Raw genomic sequence first — 21,656 nt, 5'->3', positions numbered from 1 at the left:
TTCTGGACGCACTGACGGAATGCGTAGTGGTGGGCGATCCTCCATGAAGTTGGAGCATAATGTTTTTTAAACTTTGAGATTAGAGTGTCCCAGATGAGCTCGTATATGGCCAGAGGCGAAGCAAGAGCCCTGGCTGTATTGAACATTTTGGGACCGCACGAGCTCAAAAAGAAGCTGCACTTGCGGTCCAAAGGCAGGTTGTGATTATTGCTAGCAATCAAAAAGCATTCAAAATGCTCCAGGAACCTGGCCCAAGACTCCCCAGCAGTTCCAAATGGAGTGAATGGCGGAAGCAAAGCCATGACTGAGCGGCATGAGATAAATCGTAGTTCTCTTCAAGAGACAGGGAAAAAAAATTCGCTTCCTTGTTTTTATCTTTTTAGTGGCTGTTCAGGCAGGAACCATCAGCATCCCACCTTCGTCACCAGTGTTGAAAGTTCGAAGGAACAGATGAGACATGAGGCGGCTGTGGTGAGTGAACAGCTATTTAATGTATAACATCAACAGGCAACTATGTACAGATAGGATTCAGCACCTCGCCCTGCTTGACAGCTATTTATACAGGAGCTGTCAAGCAGGGCGACTAATGGGAGCGCCTCTGGCAGCCCGCGCTCAGCCAGCCGCACCTTAGCCAATCAGGCATGGCTAGGCTGTTGCCGGCTGCCAGTCGTAAGTCGAGGACTTGTGGCCAGTTGTAAGTCGAGGACTTTAGGACTGGTCGCAAATTGAGGACTTAGCAGTGTGAGACACTTTGTGCATTCAAGCAGCAAAGGTCACAGAAAGAGCCTTACAATCGCCACCTAATGTACACTCCCTCTTTCAGACATTGAACAGGACTTGACAATATGCAAGCAAAAAACCCCCAATGGAATGGGTTCACAACAACCCTGTTTTACCCATTGTAAATAAAAAATGTAGCTGATGTATCACTGTTGCAAAGGACCTGTGGTGTCATCCCATCATGAAATAGTTGAATCAACTTCATGAATTTCCTTAGGCATCCATAACATCTCAGGATAGTGATGATCTCAGGATAGTGATGACAATGAAGCAGAAGAGACCTTAATTCAGTGGCATGAAGAACCATTACAGCTGGAGAGGGATGTAGCAGTGGATGATCAGGAAGCCAAATGTCTTATCATGCTCTTAGTCCTCCACAGTGCCTGCTGGGCCTGCCTTCTTGTCTGTTAGACTGATGATCAATCTCCTCCACTCAATCTGCCAGGGCCTGACTTCACATACTGATATCTCACCAGAGATGAAAGACCCATCAGCTACCCACCTGGTTTGGCCCATCTGCCAAACTGGATTGTGGCTGCTGTACATGTTACAGTTATTTGGAGATACAGGTGATTGCTGGGTGCCAAGTTAGGATGAAAAGTAAACAAGCAGCCCTTAAAAGGGCACCGCAGGCCCTAAACCAGGGGTGCTACCCCACCTGAAATACTCCATACATTAAATGCCAGTTAGGGAACTGCCTATTCTTTCATGCAAAACGTGATTGATAACTTATACGTTAGCTTGTTGAAAACATTTGCACATATTTTTTGGGGCATATCTTTAACCCAAAACACAAATACTATCCCAGTTTCAAAACTCTTAAAAGAACAGCTATGGCATTGCAGATTAAATGAATGTAAATACAGCATCCAGAAACCAAATAATTCTTGCGTATGGTCGGGGCAGAATTGAACTAAACTTTGACATGGAAATTCAAATGTGACAGAGTCTACTGTATTTATTCAAATAGCGCTGGAGGTATGCAGACTGTCCAGGGAGAACTTTTTCCGCCTTTTGACACCTTAAATTTCATTTGTGGGAATCAAAATGAAATCTGGCAGGATTTAGGACCCAGCCTTGTTCAAAGCATCTTCTTTTTCAGGTCTTTTCAGGGTGATGTCTTAGTGGGAGGTAGCATCCAGGGCTAACTGACTGGCATGAATGAGAGAAGAGACAGACAGTAATTCTAGAGTGAAAAGCCTGAAACTGGAATAGTACTGTGGTATCTAAGCAACCAGCTTGACGCAATCACATATACACACATGAAGGGGGAGAGAGAGGTCCCTTTGAAAAAAAAAATCCACACACATTTTTCAAAGCTGAGGCAGACACAGATTGTGAAGGTGGAGAGGAAGACGAGGAGGTAAAATAGGACCACAGCTGCAGCTGGGCAGAGATTCCTGTTGGAAAAAGAACAAGATGCAGACCAAGATATGAAGACACAACTCTCAGATTTTAATGGAGGGAAAACCCTCCCTGCCCAAGAAAACCTGGTGAGTTCCTTTTATTTTTATCCCATTGACCCATTCACAAAGAAAGTGGCAAATCAAGAGCTTTCTATGAAAGCTGCTAGTATTGAGTCCAAGAGCATTCACACACAGAGTCATGCACACTTTTCTTCTTCCCCAGGTGGAGATTTTGGCATTTCTGCAGCATGTTGAGGTGGGCAAATCACCATGTTTTATTATAGCAAAGCTGCAATTTTAAGGACAGCTCTGAAAGTTCCATTTAATAGCACACATTGCATTTCCACAAATTAGGGTGGAGAGATCTCTATCTTAGACAGGGTTTCTTTTCTCCTATCTGTATCTATTTTTGTGTTATATTATTAGTTTTCCAATAAATAACATTATTTGGATAGCATGAAACCCAAAATAAAAATATATGACCAACAATAATAAATTGTTGAAAATGGAATGCAAACCATATTAAAGGGAGAGAATGCTGAAAACATCTTCTAGTAAATAGAAACATTCATCATTGCCCAGAGAGTAAGGCAGGGGCAAAGGATATTTGTGAGAAGCACAATAGCACTTTTGAGTCCCCCCAAAAGCTTGAAAGAGTGTGGGGTGAACTAAGATTTTTTTTTTGATTGAAAACTGAGTGCTATTATAAAGATGATTAAAAGGACAAGGGACAATGAGATAAGATTAGATACTATTCAGCTCTAGGATATTTCAATTAAGGAGTGTCTTTTGGGAAAAAGAGATGCTTTTAATGGGTGTCAGGCTGATTTTATGGGGGAGGGGGGCTCTTCATCCCTTGAGCCACAAATGTTACTATATGAGGAACTCATAATTCAACTTACTGATGTATATTTCAGAGGTATCTCTATGGATGGCTCATAGCACTCACATTGAAAAGGCATTCTACAGTTCTTCTCGCTCTGCCTTTCTCTCTCCCTTTCTTTGCATTTATACCCCACCTTTATTTCCAAGATGGCGTGAGAATGGGAACTCTTCCTTTACTTTATTTCTACAACTGCTCTCTGAAGTACATTGCTGGTGTGTGGGTGTGCAAATCAAAATAGAAATGAGATGATGAAAAACATAAGAGGAATCCCCAACAGAAACATTTATTCTGAAATGGCAAATAAAAGCATCTCCTGAAAGCTTCTTGAGTCTGTGCTCCTGCCATGAAATCCAGGAACAACTCTGGAATAACAAACCTGTAACTGCAGGTGTATGAGAGATGATTATTATTAAGACAGGGAGGGTTTTGATATACATTATGCATATTGAATGGTTGAATGGGATAGTAAGAAATATTTGAGGACAGTTCCATCCCTGGTGTAAACTCACCATTTTGTTAGGTAGTAGACTTCATCTCATTTTGTAAAGGCTTTTCTTGAAATATTTAAGTTCTCATCCATTTGCACTATTTTATTACATGGGAGAAAGACTCCACAGCCATCTTCACTTGTTTGCATGCACTTCCTGCTATAAAAATAACAAGAATGGCTCAGGAAAGGAACTTCAATAGCAACAGATGATTGTAATCTCAGCATAATAGAAAATTGGTCTGGTTTTAAACCTCCCTCCCCTTGTCCTCCCCTGATGGACAAGAAAGAAAGCAGAAAAATGAGATGAAATGGAGCAGAGGTTTTATGGTAACAACTATATGACGTAAACTGGCCCAATGGCAATGTGATCAGATTTTGCTTGCTTTGTCTCTAATGTACTTATTGTACTTTTTAAAAATGTGTTGCATGATTAATCAAAGTTAGTCAATTGTAAAAAAAATAATAATTGGTTGACTACAGTATTTGGAGAGAAGTACTAAATCAAAGCTTTGTTGTTGTTGTTGGTGAGGATGGTGCAAACATCTTGTCTTTAATATGTGTGCATTCATAAAAGTAAACATTCTCTAGCTAAATGATATTTTGAAAAGGGAGAGGTACTCTGTTTTTCACAATATGGTCTGTGTCCACTGGGAATCTGAGAGAATCTTGTAGCCTATTCTCAATCACTCTGTTCCTGTACCCAAATGGTCAGCTGAAATCATGAATACGTTTTATGACAAGATGTAGTAGGGCATTGGGCACTATCTAACAAAACAAAATTTAATGGTGAAAAAAGTAAGGTTCTACATTTAGGATAGAAAAACAAAATGCACAGGTACAGTATAGGGGATACCTTGCTCAATAGTAGTAACTGTGAGAGGGATCTTGGAGTTCCAGTGGACAATCACTTAAGTATGAGCCAGCAATGTGCAGCAGCTGCCAAAAAAGCCAATACAGTTCTAGGCTGCATAAACAGAGGGATAGAATCAAGATCACGTGAAGTGTTAATACCATTTTATAATACCATGGTAAGGCCACATTTGGAATACTGCATCTAGTTTTGGTCGCTACGATGCAAAAAAGATGTGGAGACTCTGGAAAGAGTGCAGAGAAGAGCCACAAAGATGATTAGGGGACTGGAGGCTAAAACATATGAAGAACAGTTGCAGGAACTGGGTATGTCTAGCTTAATGAAAACTAGGGGAGGCAAGGGGAGACATGATATCAGTGTTCCAATATCTCAAAGGCTGCCACAAAGAAGAGGGAATGAAGCTATTCTCCAAAGCACCTGTGGGCAGGACAAGAAGCAATGGGTGGAAAGGAGAGAAGCAAGGAGAGAAGCAAGGAGAGCAGCAATTAATCCGTGGAACAACTTGCCACCAGAAGTTGTGAATGCTCCAACACTGAACGTTTTTAAGAAGATGTTGGATAAACAACAAATCTGAGTCTGTAGTTTCATGGCAGCTCCTGATCTTTTTTATAGGATACTAATTGTTCTCCCTGTGAATAATCTTTTATTCTTAGATTTGTTTATTATTCAGCCATGCATACTTGCAAAAACTTTTGAAGAATGTTTCAAGGATCCCTTTTTGTGCTCACCAGTGTCTTGGAACTTAGAACATATAATTCTAACACACCTGAAGGCACCACTGTAGAGGAGGCAATCCTAGAGTGAGTACTAAACCATCTAAGGTCTCATCAATCCATGATATCAAATAATTACTAATTGGAAAGACCACAGAAAAACCCCTACTAACTGAAATAGATGAACGAACAATCTGAATCACCATAAAGTACTTTCAGAAGTATTCATTTAAATTACCATATATATTCACAGAGAAGCCAAGAATTTTAGGTTCCAAAATAAATGCCCCAATTTGGGTTCAGGTTACCTGTGGATATGCTTATCCATGAGTATATACAGTGAGAAGCATTTTATATGTATTATCCTTCTCCATCTCCTCTTCAATATCTTTTATTGGATGAATTGATGATACAGCTATTGCTTTGTCCAAAGAAGATTGTCAATTTCAGTATCTGTAATCAAAAATTATACTTCTTGGAAAAGTTTCTGGCTGGGATGCTGTTGAGTCACAATATACAACAGGGAATACTGTGCAAGGGTCTCACTCACTATAAGGCAGCTTCATGTGTTCTTCATGACCCAATACTTCTCTGGAGCAATCAGGGAAGATCACTAAAGGTGGAATTGATCTTTCAAAGTAGTTAAGGTTTTATTGGGGGATCCTGAGAAACTTTCCATGAATTTCATGTTACCTTGGAAAATATAGCTAAATGTTCTGGATAGAAGAAGACTGGATGAAATAAAGGAAACAGCTCTGTGCCCTTCATGATGTACCATGGCTGTGTTTGGATGATGTCCTGAAGCCATAAAACCAAATGTTGTGTAACTGTATCCCCCTCCCTCAAACCGGGTGAGGTAGATTTGCCTTTTACACCAAAAACAACACAATCTTTTTGCATTTTTAAAGTTAACAAATTTCTAACTGCATACCCCACTGTAGCCTATGATGCATTACTTATATATTTATTCCCCACATTTATTATTTTCAGAAATAACTCAAGACAGCAAACATGTCTGATATAATATTTCTCCCTCCTGTTTTTCCCACAACAGCAATCTTGAGAGGTGGTTGGGCTGAGAGAGTGTGATTGCCCCCAAAGTCACCATCCAGTTTTCACACCTGAGGTGGAACTAGAACTCATACAGTATTCTCCTTCTTCTATACTGCTGCCTTAACCAGTAGACCAAACTGACTCTTATGAATAGTTGTGACTTATGAATAGTAATAGCAGCTGTATTTGTATTTGTAGCCCATCTTTCCTTTAACACAGTTCAGAGACTGTTGTGGTGTTTAACCCTCCCTTTGTACCCCACCCCCACTGTTTCCTCAGAACAACCACATCTTCCTGAACCAAAGTGAGAGATAGTTTATAGTTTATAGTTTTATTGATTTGTATGCCGCCCACTCCCGAAGGACTCCGGGCGGCTTACAATAAAACAAGGGAGGGAGAATAATACACAAACAACATTAAAATATACAACAGTCACAATCTCTGGGGGGCTGGATATTTCGAGAGCCCCCCGGCCTGCTGGAGCAGCCAGGACTTAACAGCTTTGCGGAAGGCCGGGAGGGTAGTAAGGGTCTGGATCTCCATGGGGAGATCGTTCCAGAGGGCTGGCGCTGCAACAGAGAAGGCTCTCCCCTGGGGAGTCGCCAGCCGACATTGGCTGGCAGATGGAATCCAGAGGAGACCTAACCTGTGTGATCGAATCGGTCTATGGGAGGTGATTGGCAGGAGGCGGTCTCTCAGGTACCCAGGTCCGATGCCATGAAGGGCTTTATAGGTAACGACCAGCGCCTTGAAGCGGATCCGGAGACTAATGGGTAACCAGTGCAGCTCGTGGAGGATAGGTGTAATGTGGGTGTACCTGGATGCACCCACAATTGCTCGCGTGGCTGCGTTCTGGACCAGCTGGAGTCTTCGAACACTCTTCAAGGGCAGCCCCATGTAGAGCGCATTACAATAATCCAGTCTTGAGGTCACAAGGGCGTGAGTGACTGTCTGAAGGGCCTCCTGATCCAGGTAGGGTCGCAATTGGTGCACCAGGCGAACCTGGGCAAAGGTCCCCCTGGTCACAGCTGACAAATGGTGTTCAAAAGTCAGCTGAGGATCCAGGAGGACTCCCAAATTGCGAACCCTCTCTGAGGGGCGTATAATTTCACCCCCCAGCCTGAGAGATGGAATATTTGGCCAATCTTTGGGAGGGAACATCAGTAGCCACTCGGTCTTGTCTGGATTGAGTGCCAACTTATTTACTCCCATCCAGACCCTAACAGCCTCCAGGCACTGGCACATCACTTCTATTGCTTCGCTGAGTTGGCACGGGGCGGACAGATAAGAGATGGACTCTGTCACTCCATTGTCCCTCAATAAGCTATGTGACAGTGAAGAACTGGATGTGAATTTCATCAGCTTCAGTGCTTTTTCCACCAGACAAAGTTGCTGAGTTTAAAGGGAGGGGGGGGGGTAATAGCAATTTTGGACCATAAACCATGCATGTATGAGTAAATTTAAAAATCAATGACTGTCTGCAGGCTAAAAAAAAAGTAAAAACCAGGTTAGATTTCCCCACAGTAAGCATAGTTAAAATGTGCACACATTTACTATTTAGTGGAATAAGTTTCTATATTTATGTACTCCTTAGTGAGCTTGTGAGCTTTTGTCCATATATCCATTTCTGTGAGAAGGAGTTTATAGATGTTTCAGTACAAAGCTTTGGGCAGAAAAAAAAAGCCATTCATCAATTTTTCAGCTATTATCCATAAAATGCAGAAGCTCTACTATTTGGCCTTGACTTCATTGTAATGAAATGAATTTCTCCTTCTCCCATTGATAGCTTTGTTGCAAATATTCAACACAAATTGTCTAACTATTCACCACCAAATACTGGGGACATTTTTTTATTTCAAGTTTGATTTTTTAGCAATAGATTATTGATTCATATGTAGTAACACATCTGTTTATTTTTATGCAACTGTGCTTAGAATTTGTACGGTGATGTGAAACATTCTTAGATATTGTATTAACATAAAAAAAAGATTGATGGCTTATCCCTGTAGTATATTTCATCATACAGTATCTCTTACGGTTAAGGTGTTGGTCTAGAAACCAGGAAACTGTGAGAACTAGTTCAGTGGTGGGATTCAAATAATTTAACAACTGGTTCTCTGCCCTAATGACCAGCTGGGTTGGTGTGGCTTGGTGACCATGTGACCATGTGGGCATGGCCAACTCAACATCACTCAGGTCAATGGGTGCTTTCCCTTAGCTGTTACAATGTAATAAGGATTAACTGGAGAGGCAGTTTCTGTAAGTTGGGCAATAAAGATTAGGCTAGAAACAACACCAGAATGTTTCCTTCCTGCCTTCTGTACAGGATTAGCCTGTAAAGTGGAAAAAACAAAATAAGATTTCTTCCAACAACCGGTTCTCCAAACTGCTTAGAAAGTTAACAACCGGTTCTCCCGAATAGGTGCAGTTCGGCTGAATCCCAGACCCTCCTGAGGCATGAAAGCTGCATGGGTGACCTTGGCCCAATCACTCTTTCTCAACCCAACCCACTTCGGAAGGTTGCTGTTTTGGGGAAAATAGGAGGAGGAAGGAGTATATGAGATATGTTTGCCATATTGAATTATTTCTAAAAATCATAAAGGTGGGAAATAAATATATAAATAGTGCAAGTTACCAGCAGGGTATCTGATCCAAAATTTGTACTGAAACATTTTGTTATTTTTAAGTGTAAAAGGCAAACACATCTCACTATCTGGGAACTGTTTTGGGGAGGGTTTACCTTTACACAACATTTGACTCTGAGATTTGGTTTATGGCATTAGGACATCACCCAAACATAATTGTAGGGTATGTGACATGCAGTAGGGTTTGCATGTTTTCCATCTGATAATATTAAGTGGCAGCATATGAAACAAAATTGTTTTAACAGAACTCAAACAGTATGCAATATTAACTTTAAAATGAAATTTCATATTAAAAACTGGATGCTTCCTTTGAAATATTGCATTTAAGGTTTCTAACAAGTAAACTAGCTAGCAATTTTGCTGCATTAGTTCTTTTGAATAAACGTGTGTGTGTGTGTGTGTGCGTGTGTGTGTGTGTGTGTGTGTGCGCACACCTGTGGAGAGAGAGATTTGATATCATTGCATTACAAGCCACTCTGCTCCCAATCTTTGCATCTATGTATTTACTTCCTTTTGTAGGGTAGAGAAAGTGGCACTCGGCCGCAATTGGAGTTCCTCCCAGGATACTTATGTACCTCTCTCTGCTACTTCAAACATCTCAAAATTCCAGTATTTGGGAGGTATTTGACTTAGTCCCTTAAGACCTCTTTCCCTGTAGAAACTCGTTGGTATGAGCAAATAAACTGCATTCTTCTTTTCTCTTGGTGTACTTTTGCTCCACCTTCCTTATCTTTCTTTATAACTTTCGCCTTGGATAAACTTTGAATTGAAGATTCAGAAGAGGAATCTTTGTCTTCACTGATGCTCTATAAACTATTTCTACACTATGTGCATACAAAATGAATATATGAAAATGTGTGTGTTTTGATTGACTTAAAATTGGCAGCCAAGCAGTAGAGGGGGAAAAACAGCTGTTCCTTCTAACATCGCTTGTGGACTTGCTGCATGGGGTCTCAGCTTCCTTTTTCTCAAAATAGTTTTTTTTAAATCTAATAGTCCTCTTCCAGCAGCAGAGAAATCAGAAGTTCCTGAGATATGGCAGCCAAGGGGTTACAAAGATGATCCCCAGAGAGAAAGATGTCTTTTCCCTCCATCATCTGTGGTAGAAGACACATGAGTATTTTAGCGTAGCAGTAACTAGCACATCAGACATAAAAAGCAAAGATTCCCAATACCTCCCATCAGCCATCTGTGCCACATGCCTGCGATGTGACCTGGCCTGTTTTCATTCTTGCAGCCCTCAATGTTAAGCACAGCCATTAGCTACTGAATAGCTAACCCATCTCTGTTCTCGTAGGTGTCTCAAGCAGAATTACGCAGCGTTAGCATATTTTCAAATAGTTTCAGGTATTTCTCACAATGCGCTTGTTAAGACATGATGGGAAATTTTAAATGGTAGAGTCATGGCACAGTTTGGAGGAGCTACAGATTTTGTTTTTAATCTTATTTCTTATATATTTTATTTCATATTGTAATGTGACTGGCCACCCAGTCAACCAGATATTTAAGATGGATTTGGCATTTTTATCCATCCACCAAGTTCTTTCTAAGGACGTGGGATGGGCAGATGTTGTTTGATGGGGCTAAACATGCTGTCACACGATGTAAGATGTTCCTAAGTAAAGCTGCCTTTTATAATTGACTGATGGTGATTTTGTCAATGCCAATGGTGTTCAAGTGGGGCTCCAGGCACTTTCCGCCCCCCACCCCAGTGCAGTTATAATTTTGAATACTTGCTAAATAAATAGTTGTAGGCCAGGGACTACCTGTATATACATTAGGGGTGAAATCAACTTACCTTCACTACTGGTTCACAAATTTGAATGCACGCGCCACTTCTGTGCATGTGCAAGACCTTCCGCGCATGCACAGAGCATCAAAATCGGGATGCAAACTGCTACCGGTTTGCCCGAACTGCATAGAACCAGCTGAATTTCACCAGTGATATACATGCATGCATGCATGCATGCATGCATTTCTTTCAACTCAAGGTGGTGAACATACTGAATACTCATCTCCTGTTTTCTACACAACTCTGTTAAGGGAGTTGGACTGAGAGAAGGAAGTAGCCCAGTCGATTTTCATGCCTAAGGGAGGTGTAGGACTCACTGACTTCTGATTTCTAAGCCAACCCTTTAATCACTAGACCAAGCTGTCTACAATAAAAGAGTGACTCATAGCAGCATTGGAAAGGGGCCAGTAATCCCAGGCAGGACCCATGTAAAGGTGATGTTGGTCTTGGTAAATGATGATTGAACATAGACACTAAATCAATCTTCTCCCAGATAACACTGGCAGTTATCATGTAATGTAACTTGTAGCTCAAAACGTATATGGTCACTAGATTGGGATGTGCAGCCTCAGTGTTATATATGTTTCTTTATTAGTATTTTTAAGAAACAGGAAATTATTTTGGAAAAGGGAAATTTGATCCAGATGCATTTTCCATGCTACAAAAATCCTTGTTTTAAAAAAACACCATCTCCCACTCTTGTTTTATAGGGTATCTCCTTTTGTTTACAGAATATTGCAGAGTGAAGGAGAGAGAGAACAACCTCTTGGCCCATAACCAGCTCTTGAGATTTCACAATACTTCTCCTTTCCCCTCTAATCTCTAAAGCAATATTGATAACTGTAAAGTCACCCAATAGATGGCCTCTCAGCTGTAGTTTTGTTATCAACAACATAGTCAAAACACCATGCTGGGGCTGGGGAATTCTGGGAATCGAAATCCCATATTAAGAAGCATTGGACTAAAGTCATTCTTTCTCAGCAAACAAACAAGGAAAGTAAGAAAGAGTTCAGTGTTTCATGAAAGATGTATCTGAAATATGGGTTTGTACTTATTTAATCAAATCAATACTAGATTAAGTCTCAGTCAACTTTCTCAACCCAGGTCAAATCTTCTTATTCTTAATCTATCAATCAGTGCTTTCCCAGGCAAGCGGGTGGGTGGGTGGGGGGGGGGAGGCATTGCCTTATTTCCTTGGATTATATCCTGCTTTTCTTTTCCTGTGGAAAAATTCCCAACATAAGACAGACCCAGAAAACAAACAAAAAGGAAGCAGACAATAATAAGAGAGCAATATGAATGATAAAAATAGAATGCTGAAAATGCAAATAGCAAACCTGTTGCAATTCCTGCCTTCTGGAATATTGTCTCCTCTTGCCCCAATGTTCTTCAGGAAATTGTTGAAGGCCTTGGGGACAGATGGGTCATGGAGCCCTTTTTTGGTTTTGCTTTGCTCTCTTTTAGTATTTTTCTCTCTGATTAGTGGCATTTTTTTCCTTTAGATTGGTTTATCATTGTAAGCGAAAAAGAGTAGTTTTGGAGTTGGGTGTGTGATCTTTTGAGGTTGGGCAGCTAATACATTTAAACAAACAAACAAATAAAAATAATAACCTGATTACCTAGATGTCATTCCTCCTATCTATTCTTGTCATCCATGACGTGTGCAAGCATACAGATAAAATATTACATTTTACAGAATTTAGCAATCCACGTCATTCCTTTTGGATAATATCTCATTGTATAAGTAATCCTCTAATGGCAGAAAGTGAAGAGGAACTAAAGAGCCTCTTGATGCGGGTTAAGAAGGAGAGTGCAAAAGTTGGCTTGAAACTCAACATTAAGAAAACTAAAATCATGGCATCTGGCCCTTTCAACCCCTGGAAAATAGATGGAGAAGAAATGGAGGTAGTAACAGATTTTATTTTCCTGGGCTCCAACATCACTTCAGATGGGGACTATAGCCAAGAAATTAAAAGACGTTTGCTCCTGGGGAGAAAAGCTATGGCAAATCTAGACAGCATACTAAAAAGCTAAGACCAATGCAAGCAAAAGGCTATGGTTTTTCCAGTTGCAATGTATGGCTGTGAAAGTTGGACCATAAGAAAGGCTAAGCACCAAAGAATGGAGGCCTTTGAACTATGGTGCTGGAGAAGACTCCTGCGAGGCGATCAAACTGGTCAGTGCTAGAGGAGATCAACCCTGACTGCTCTTTAGAAGGCCAGATCCTGAAGATGAAACTCAAACACTTCGGCCACCTAATGAGAAGGAAGGACTCACTGGAGAAGAGCCTATTGCTGGGGAAGATTGAGGGCAAAAGAAGAAGGGGAGGACAGAGAATGAGGTGGCTGGATGCAGTCACCGAAGCAATAGGCGTGAGCTTAAATGGACTCCAGAGGATGGTAGAGGAGAGGAAGGTCTGGAGGAACGTTTTCCATGGGGTCGCGATGGGTCAGACACAACTTCGCAACTAACAACAAGTAATCCTGAACTGACAACACTTCCTTTGTTGACCGTTCAAAGTTACAACAGCACTGGGGAAAGTGACTTAGATCATGTTTCACACTTACGACTGTTGCAGCATCCCTATGGTCACATGATCAAAATTCAGATGCTTGGCAACTGACTCATATTTATGATGGTTGCAATGTACTTCAGATCAACTTTTGCAACCTTCTGACATGCAAAGTCAATGAGGAAGCCAGATTCACTTAACAACCGAGTTACTAATTTAACAACAGCAGTGGTTCACTTAATGGTGGCAAGAAAGGTCGTAAAATGGGGAGAATGCATCTCTCTCTTAGTAACAGAAATTTTGGGCTCAATTGTGGTCATAAGCCGAGAGCTACTGGTACCCATAAGATCTAGAAAAAATGTAAACACATTCCATATGGCAATGCTTAGGCTTAGAGCAGTGGTTCCCAAGCTTGGCAACTTTAAGACTGGTGGACTTCAACTCCCAGAATTCTCCAGCCAGCAGAGCAGAATTGTAAGCCGCCCTGAGTCCCCCCAGGGAAAAGGGCGGCATATAAATAAACTACTCATACTCATACTCATACTCACAAGTCTTAAAGTTGCCAAGTTTGGGAACCACTGGCTTAGAGCATGGTTATACTTCAGAAATTCTAATCAACTCCCTTAAGGGGGAAGATTTCTCTAGGGTGGGGAAAGAAATTATTGCCACGGAGCTTGGGACTATGCCAGCCACTATTTTTTGTCCTTTTTTAGCCAGAGAACATTGTAAGATCTGCCAGACTGAGATCTGCCAGCAAGAAATTCCATTATGAACTTCTCATCAACAACTGAGACAACCGCACCTTGTAAATGTCTGCCCTTTATAAGTGTATTTCTCTGAACGTTTCCTGGTGAGTAGATGCTTTTCCTTTTTAACTTTGCGTAGATAGCTCGTTATGTAAGAAGAGATCCTTCAAGTCATTAAGGAATGCTTCTTGCTTAAGTACACACCCAAGTGGCTCGCTAGGGTAATTTTATAAACAAAATCAACAGATGCTCTGGAAAATGTTACATGGAACAAAGCCATTAAAATCTCAGGTGATCTCAGGCTTCTATAGAGAGACAGTTAAGAATTGTATCCACATAATTTACATATAATATTACCCTTCATTCTGCTTTGTAGGAGAGGGTGGAAGGTAGATTGCATTTTCTAGATCCTGTTTAGCCGCGTGTTTATTTATTTACATCATTTATGTACTCTGAATCAATCGACCTTGAGAATCGTGTAGAACATTAAATCTAAAAAACAGAAGGCACAAGAATAAATTGACCCATGCTTTAATTACCTGTCATTAAAAGATCATTACAAATATTCCACATCACAGAAACCTGAAGTCCAAAATACATGATAAAAAAGTACCAAAACCTTTACCCTTTTCAAAAATAACAAAGGGTGCTTTTTTAATTGTGCACATTTCAGGATCTCCTATGTTTTGCATGCACTGTGATGGTACAAGTCTACATTTCATTTTCAGAAATGCTAACCTTAATTGTGACTGCTTTTTGAAATCAGGGGCAACCTGACTCTGAATAGCTCTGAACATGAACATGGCTTTTATGCTTGGCTTGAGATCCTTAGTACTCATCTTTCTGGAAAATGAAATAAGAAAGCTTTTGAGGCCAAAATATGAGTCAGCAGTGTGCGGCGGCAGCCAAAAAAGCCAATTAATAGAGGGATACAATCAAGATCAAATGAGATAATAATACCACTCTATAAAGCTTTAGTAAGACCACACCTAGAATACTGTACCCAGTTTCGGACACCATACTATAAAAAAGATGTTGAGACTCTAGAAAAAGTGTAGAGAAGAGCAACCAAGGTGATTAGGGTACTGGAGGCTAAAACATATGATGAACGGTTGCAGGAACTGGGCATAGCTAGTCTAGTGAAGAGAAGGATCAGGGGAGACATGATAGCAGTGTTCCAATATTTGAGGGGCTGCCACAGAGCGGAGGGAGTGAAGCTATTTTCCAAGGCACCCAAAGGCCAGAGAAGGAATAATGGATGGAAACTGAACAAGGAGAGATTCAACCTGGAAATAAGGAGAAATTTTCTGACAATGAGAACAATCAACCAATGGAACAGCTTATGAGAGCTTTATCACTGGAAGCTTTTAAGAAGAGACTGAACTGCCATCTATCAAAAATGGTGTAGGGTCTGCTTGGGCAGGGGGTTGGACTAGATGACCTACAAAGTCCTTTCCAACTCTGTTAATCTGTGTCCATATCTTTGAAATCAGGGGCAACCTGGCTCTGAATAGGTTCTGAACATGAGCATGGTTTTTATGCTTGGCTTGAGGTCCTTAGTAGGGCACCTTTCTGGAAAACAGAGTATAAAAAAGCTTTTAGGGTCATCCAACAAAATTCTTTTTATGCTTTATTGGAAAAAAAAAAAGCTAGAAATAGTTTCTTCCACTAACACTGACATATAATACTCAGGTTCAGACCACATTAAAAATGTATTCATTCAATAAAGTTAAAGGATAAAATCCTTTTTATAGGCAGGCAGATAGAGTCAGGGTCAAAAGATTATTTATTTAGACACAAAACTTCCTTTCACATAGGAAGCTATCAGCAAAACGTATTGTAGTTTTAACTTTCTCCATGCACAACAGGTTGTCCTCGCTTAATGACTGCCCTGTTTAATAACAGCACTGAAAAAGTAACTTTATGACTGGTCCTCACATTATTCAACCATTCCAGTCCTTGTTTAGGTTTTAGGTTTTATTAGGATTTGTATGCTGCCCACTCCCTAGAGACTTTGGGCGGCTTACAGATAAAAAACTGGGGGGGGGGGGACATATAAAAATTAAAAAACAAACATTAAAAGGCCTGCCAGAACAGCCAGGTCTTAATTGCTTTGCGGAAGGTCAGAAGAGTAGTAAGGGTTCGGATCTCCACGGGGAGATCGTTCCATAGGGCCGGAGCAACTACAGAGAAGGTGCTCCCCCAGGAAGTCGCCAGCCGACATTGACTGGCAGATGGAATCCGGAGGAGGCCTAATCTGTGTGATCTTATTGGTCTCTGGGAGGTAAATGGCAGGAGGCGGTCTCTCAGGTAGCCAGGTCCTAAACCTTGTCACTACCAGGTCACTATTTGCATGGTTTACAGTCGACTTTTGGTAAACAGAGTCAATGGAGAAGGGAGCAGTACAATTACACGTTCCGGTCATCTGATATCTCGCTTAACAATGACAGCAGAAGTGAGGTTGTAAGTCTGTCATGGTCATGTGATGTTTTTCTTGATGACCACATCACTTAGGAATGGAATTGCCAGACCCAATTAAGGAGGGCTGCCTGTACTGCATCTATAAGTGAATGTTTAAAAGGGAGAAACATTGAAAACTTTATAATGAAATGATCAGTCTCAGAATCTATCACTTTATCCTTTTGAATGCTAGTAGCCCTTGGACTTAAAGCTACCAGGCATCAGAAAGGGTAAACAACAATTAGAAAGAAAGATAAATGGTGGGGGCTGGAAAGGGGGACATTGTTTAACTGTCTTACAACAAAAGTTCCAGGGAAAACCTGCAGAAGAATGTATTGACGTCTATATAAATGTACAATTACTTTTCCCAGCATCAGAAAGACTGGTTTTTCAATTGCAGGAATGTGCTAGAGCCGGTTAGGAGGCAAAAGCTTTCTCTGTGTAACTGAGTAAGGCTTTGTCAGGAGGGCTCTAATCAACTAATTAAGGTCACAGAATGAAGCTTGTTAACTTTCAGTTAGCACATTAGGAAAGAACTGCACCATGGAGAAAAGCTGCATAGTAAGAGATACTTGAAAAGACTGACAGTGTTTGATTTTAAGACTATGCCTGCTGGACAGAGGACAAAAAAAGAGGACATGCCCTCCTTTTGCCAAATGTCTGGTAAATTTATAACGTATAATTATTTTGTTACATTCCCAAATACAGATTGAAAATGCCACAGCAAAGCAAATAGATGATAGTACGATTTTAAGAAATGCTTTAGCTAAAGCAGTTTAATTTCCACAAATCAGCATGTCAGGTGCCCTCAAACTGTCAACCAATTAGCTTACCCAGTAATGCCCGCAGCATCTTTTTCTTGGTGCTTGAAAGATTCCTTACCCTGCTAGGCATTATATTTTTTAAAGGTTCCTTAATTACCGAATGAATGACTAAATAAGAAGCAGACGTTCTGCAAATCCAAGCTTCTAGTATCCTGATTTAGAGAAATACCTCTGGGCCCCAGAAACATTCTTTGAAAAGAAACATGGCAAGTCTTTCTTTAGAAGTATGTCAACCTACTTCCCCAAAGGAAGATTAGGGAGCATTGTTTTAAATCACCATCATCATCAACAACCACCACTTGGAGAACTAGAAAGCATAGCAGGGAATAACTTCACCAGTTTATCGTGAATACATTTACAAAGGGGAAACATTCTGTGAATGGGCATCTCCTTCCTTCTTAACATATCTTCTAGTATATCTTCATTATATATATATATATATATTATATATATATATATATATATATATATATATATGTGTGTGTGTGTGTGTGTGTGTGTGTGTGTGTGTGTGTGTGTGTGTGTGTGTGTGTGTGTGTGTGTGTGTGTGTGTGTGTGTGTGTGTGTGTGTGTGTGTGTGTTTAAAAACACAAATATAACAGGCAACAGTAAAAATATTGGGTTTCTGTCGTGATGGACTCTTGTGACGAGCCGATTGACAGATGATGGAAGCAGTTAGCTGCCTCCCATAATTGGGGCTTACCAGGGGTTGTGACACTATATATATATATATATAAATATAAATAAATAATTCAGGTCCTTTCCCGTGAAAGATTGGGATTGCCAAGATAATCCCAATCTTACACAGGAAAAGACCAGCATATACCTACACCCGTGAAACACATATATATATGTGTTTATATTTGTGCTGATAAATAAATAAAGGAAGACTAGTATAGATCTATTTCAAGCTATTTAGCTCTCATCAGCTAGCCATATCCTTACTGGGATTCGAACCTATGGCTAGCTGATGAGAGCTAAATAGCTTGAAATAGATCTATACTAGTCTTCCTTTATTTATTTATCAGCACAAATATAAACACAAAATATAACAAAGGCAACAGTAAAAATATTGGGTTTCTGTCTGGATGGACTCTTGTGACGAGCCTAATGACAGAGAGTGGAAGTGTGACCTTCCTCCCACATTTGGGCATACCAGGGGTTGTGACTTTAAGTATATATATATATATATATATATATATATATATATATATATATATATATATATATATATATATATATATATATATATATATATATATATATATATATATATATATATATATATATGCTGTTTCCCCCAAAATAAGACCTCCCTGGACAATAAGCCCTCCCCAAAAATATTGCAACACAGCAGCAGTCATGAGATGACCACGCTTGCCGCCTCCTGCACCTCAAAAATAATAAGAACTGCTCGAAAATAAGGACAAGCGCTTTTTTCGGAGGTCAAAAGAAAATAGCACCCTGTCTTATTTTCAGGAAATATGGCACAATAATAACATTGATTATAGTTATATTCATCATAGTCATGCTAACAATTATCATTTTATTCTAATCTCTATCTTAATACATTTTCTATTCTTTTTATCTTCTTCTTTTATTTACAATGTCCTTTTTTATTCTCTAACCTTTGGTAAAACACCTCCTATATTATATAATAATCAGATTGTTCTTTCTACTTAATTGCCAATGTTAGTCTATTCATTTCTGCACATTCTAATATTTTCCTAATCACCTTCTTTTCAGTAGGAATCTCTTGCCCTTTCCAATATTGCGTAAATACAATTCTAGCTACAGTTAATATATGAATGTCTCTCTGGATTTCTTGCAGAGAATTCCAGCTGTCTTCATATGTTCCTAAAAAAATCAGTGCAAGGCTGGATAGGTCTCATTTACCACTATTTCAGAGAATAAATGAAGGAGAAGTAAAAAAAACTAATAGCCAAAAGCCAATATGGGTTTGTCAAAAACAGATCATGCAGCAGCTGCCAAAAAAGCCAACACAGTTCTTCTTTGACAAAGTGACAAAATTAGTGGACCAGAAGAATGCCATAGATATAGTTTACTTGGACTTCAGTAAGGCATTTGATAAGGTAGACCATAACCTACTACTAGATAAAGTAGAAGAATGTGGGTTGGACAGCATCACCACCAGATGGATTCATAACTGGCTGACCAACCGCACTCAACATGTAGTCCTCAATGGAACTGCATCTACATGGAGGGAAGTATGCAATGGAATACCCCAAGGCTCTGTTTTAGGCCCAGTACTCTTCAACATCTTCATCAATGATGTGGATGAGGGAATTAATGTGGAACTCATCAAATTTGCAGATGACACCAAGCTGGCAGGAATAGCCAACACTCCAGAAAGTAGGCTTAAGATACAGAAGGATCTTGACAAACTTGAATATTGGACACTATCTAATAAAATGAAATTCAATGGTGAAAAGAGTAAGGTTCTACATTTAGGTAAGAAAAACGAAATGCACAGGTACAGTATAGGTGGTACCTTGCTCAAAAGTAGTAACTGTGAGAGGAATCTTGGAGTCCTAGTGGACAACCATTTAAATATGAGCCAGCAGTGTGCAGCAGCTGCCAAAAAAGCCAACACAGTTCTAGGCTACATAAACAGAAGGATAGAATCAAGATCAGGTGAAGTGTTAATACCACTTTATAATGCCTTGGTAGGGCCACACTTGGAATACTGCATTCAGTTTTGGTCACCATGATGTAGAAAAGATCTGGGGACTCTAGAAAGAGTGCAGAGAAGAGCAACAAAGATGATTAGGGGACTGGAGACTAAAACATATGAAGAACGGTTGCAGGAACTGGGTATGTCTAGTTTAATAGAAAGAAGGACTAGGGGAGACATGATAGCAGTGTTCCAATATCTCACAAAGAAGAGGGAGTCAAACTATTTTCCAAGGCACCTGAGGGTAGAACAAGAAGCAATGGGTGGAAACTGATCAAGGAGAGAAGCAACTTAGAACTGAGGAGGAATTTCATGAGAGTTAGAACAATTAATCAGTGGAACAACTTGCCTCCAGAAGCTGTGAATGTCCCAACACTGGAAGTCTTTAAGATGATATTGGATAGCCATTTGTCTGAAATGGTAGGGTTTCCTGCCTAGGCAGGGGGTTGGACTAGAAGACCTCCAAGGTCCCTAGGCAGGGGGGGTGGACTAGAAGACCTCCAAGGTCCCTTCCAACTCTGCTATTGTATTGTATTGTATTGAGAATGAGAGGAACATTTCCTCATTCTGCATGAACAACCATTTTTATTAGTAGAGCTGGTTGATTCATTCCCCTAGATTAAACAGATCTTCCTAATGTAAGGACAAAAGGATCATTGTAACCATGGAGACAAACATCCTTCGGTCAAGGCTTGATATCAGCACTATAGTGTTTTTTTATTTTTTTAATCCTGCCTTTATTATTTTGAAAAATAACTCAAATAAACAAAAGTATTTAATATTCCTCCCTCCTCTTTTCCCCACAACAACAACAACCCTGTGAGGTTTTGAGGGAATGAATGGCCTAAATCTTTATTAGCAATAGCAATAGCAATAGCAATAGCAGTTAGACTTATATACCGCTTCATAGGGCTTTCAGCCCTCTCTAAGCGGTTTACAGAGTCAGCATATTGCCCCCAACAACAATCCGGGTCCTCATTTTACCCACCTCGGAAGGATGGAAGGCTGAGTCAACCCTGAGCCGGTGAGATTTGAACAGCCAAACTGCAGAACTGCAGTCAGCTGAAATAGCCTGCAGTGCTGCATTTAATCACTGCGCCACCTCGGCTATTAAGGGGGAGCTTCAAAGATTTCCTGTTCACTGGCACTTAGGGTGGGTTACAAATATCTGAAAGGACAAAGAAACATTTGTTCTTCTAGGAATCATAAGAGCATAACTTAAAAGGGTCTGGAAACATGTTCATGCATGGAGAAAAGATTCTGGAAAACCATCGGGGAGAAGAACATTTTGACAGGTTACATTTCTATTTGTATATTTACAGATCATCATTAAATTGTGCCAGCTCTTACTTGCATTTTAAATGCTACAACCTCATCCTGTGGCTGGATTTGCCCACATCACTAGATTAAGTTAAAACAGTTGAGTACTTTGCTGTTCAACATGTGGTAACTAGGCCATTGTCTTAAACAACAATAAGCTTTATTTCTTTTGGCAGAGCTTGTGAGGTGAAACTAGCAGTTGTATTTTTTCCCCTTCTGTTCAATCATGTTCAATTCTCAGAGACTGCCTGGGCGGGTCCCTGAAGTTTTCCTGGCAAAGTCTTGCATAAGTGGTTTGCCATTGTCTCCTTCCTGGGGCTGAGAGAAAATGATTGACTCAAAGTCACCCAACTGACTTTGTGTCTAAAGTGAGACTCGAATTCACAGACTCTGTTTCTAGCCTGTTCTCTTTTTTTTTTTTTTTTTTTTTTTTTTTTATCTTTCAGGAAATATATTTTATTCA

General features: G+C 40.1%; 1 protein-coding gene across 2 annotated transcripts in view; it reads left to right on the top strand.

Annotated features, from left to right (window-relative positions):
- The first annotated feature begins 2,119 nt into the window (after positions 1–2,119).
- Positions 2,120–21,656, top strand: part of FAM167A (family with sequence similarity 167 member A) — a 37,481-nt gene continuing 17,944 nt past the window's right edge. Inside the window, exon 1 of one of the 2 annotated variants that reach the window (XM_087717478.1) lies at positions 2,120–2,273. The gene's annotated coding sequence lies outside the window, so the exon portion shown is untranslated. The remainder of the gene's footprint in view (positions 2,274–21,656) is intronic. The other variant, XM_014057223.2, reaches the window with a different exon arrangement.

The sequence above is a fragment of the Thamnophis sirtalis genome, unplaced genomic scaffold (assembly GCF_051295495.1).
Source record: "Thamnophis sirtalis isolate CommonGarterSnake01/CBP01778 unplaced genomic scaffold, rThaSir2_p1.2 scaffold_6, whole genome shotgun sequence".
Classification (NCBI taxonomy): domain Eukaryota; kingdom Metazoa; phylum Chordata; class Lepidosauria; order Squamata; family Natricidae; genus Thamnophis; species Thamnophis sirtalis.
The sequence above is the reverse complement of the archived record's forward strand: the minus strand, read 5'-3'. Positions and strand labels throughout refer to the sequence as shown.